The sequence below is a fragment of the Pseudorca crassidens genome, chromosome 1, assembly GCF_039906515.1.
Source record: "Pseudorca crassidens isolate mPseCra1 chromosome 1, mPseCra1.hap1, whole genome shotgun sequence".
NCBI lineage: Eukaryota > Metazoa > Chordata > Mammalia > Artiodactyla > Delphinidae > Pseudorca > Pseudorca crassidens.
In genome coordinates this window covers 20,755,687-20,757,382 of record NC_090296.1, presented here as the reverse complement: position 1 = coordinate 20,757,382, position 1,696 = coordinate 20,755,687, and positions in this window count along the sequence as shown.

Here is a 1,696-nt window from a genome sequence, read left to right as displayed (position 1 = left end):
GGTTTTGCCATCTATGATAGTCATGATTATATTACCCGTATATTCATGAATTTAAAGGAGTTTCAATGCAATCATCCTAATCATTGCATGAAATTATGGAATACTAAGATGTCAAAAACCAGAGGTCGTGGCATCCCACAGCACACCTCATCCTCAGCAAATATCTATCAATTCACATTGGAGATGGTTATTCAACAAGTAATTATGATAGTGTATATTTTAATCACTATATCCAACGATTATCGTATTGCTATTACCCCATCCCCCCCCACAAAAAGTTCTGATTAACTGAAAAAAGGCTTAAAAATTTTTATATTGCGTTTATATTGAGTTTTTTTTAATGTAAATCAAACACAGACATTAAGAAGAAAATCTAAGCTCCTTAGTAGAAGAACAATATGAAATATAATATAAAATGTCATGTGGAATTCACACTAAAAGGTATGCTTATATCATGAATATAGTGTTAAGTCACCATTATGTCTTGTTACCTAGTACTTGAAGACATTATTTCTCATAGTACTACGTTTCCTTATTAGGTTCATTTGAAGTTCTGAGAAAACCTGAATTTTCTCTCCTTTACATTGGCAATTAGAAAATATAAAAGGTATTGGGTTAATAAAACATTCTTTATTTTTAACATATTCAATTATAAATCTGAGTACATGTATAAGAACAATGTTTCTGAAGGGATATGCAGCTGGGACTAATTTACTTCTTCAAAGATCTGCTCAGATCTGAGCAATGGACTAAACCCTTGTGAACTACCTATGAAGGCTATAATTATACTGAACTTTGTCTGAAAGTAACAAATACATAGAAAAAAAAAAAAGCCCAGAAGTTCTAGAACACACAGAGTGTGAGAATTTGTTAACTCTACAGAGTGGAATTGAATTTTGCCAATCCTTCCAAAATTAGAGAAATATAGAAACTCTGATGTCAAACTAGGATAACTTATAGGAACGTATTAAAATTCTGTAAACAAGTACTTCAAAACAAAGCTCCAAAGTGGCTAATGCAGATTGGCCAACAAGTTCCCTAAGTGAATAATTTAGCAAAAATATAGGCCTTTATAGGATGTGGCTCCTTTATAAGTAAGCAAGGTTAAGGGGAAACCAAGCAATTTGCCAGTTTCAAAACTGATACTTTCTGCTGAGTCTTAATGTGGCAAAGATCTTAACTATGGAGGCAAGGGCATGGGACCAAGCCAAAAAACACTTGCTATGGAAAACTGGCTTGTTTTAAGTTGATCTTCTAAATGTAACCATCTCATCACAGTTACCCCTCCTCCCATTATTTTCTCCTTATGTATTAGACATCTTTCTAGAAAAACAGTATACCAATTATATTACAAATAATTTTAGAAATAGAATATAAAATCATCTATAATATTATCATCCAATAAAATTATTTTTATTTGTTCCTATTCTTCTTATGTTCTATCAATGTGAAAATATATTTTATACCTTCAAAATATTACTGAAAATATGATTTGGTGTGTTAAAAATTGCAATCTAATAGACTTCCATGTAGTTCATAATAATGTTTGTTGCTACATCTTATTTTATCACATATTATTATATTATGACATATTTTGGTATGTATATATAAGATACAATAATATGTAGCAATGATAAAGAAAGGCATTTCCTCATTTTTAGACTTTTAACATAGAATTACTTGTTTTCCTAGTTTA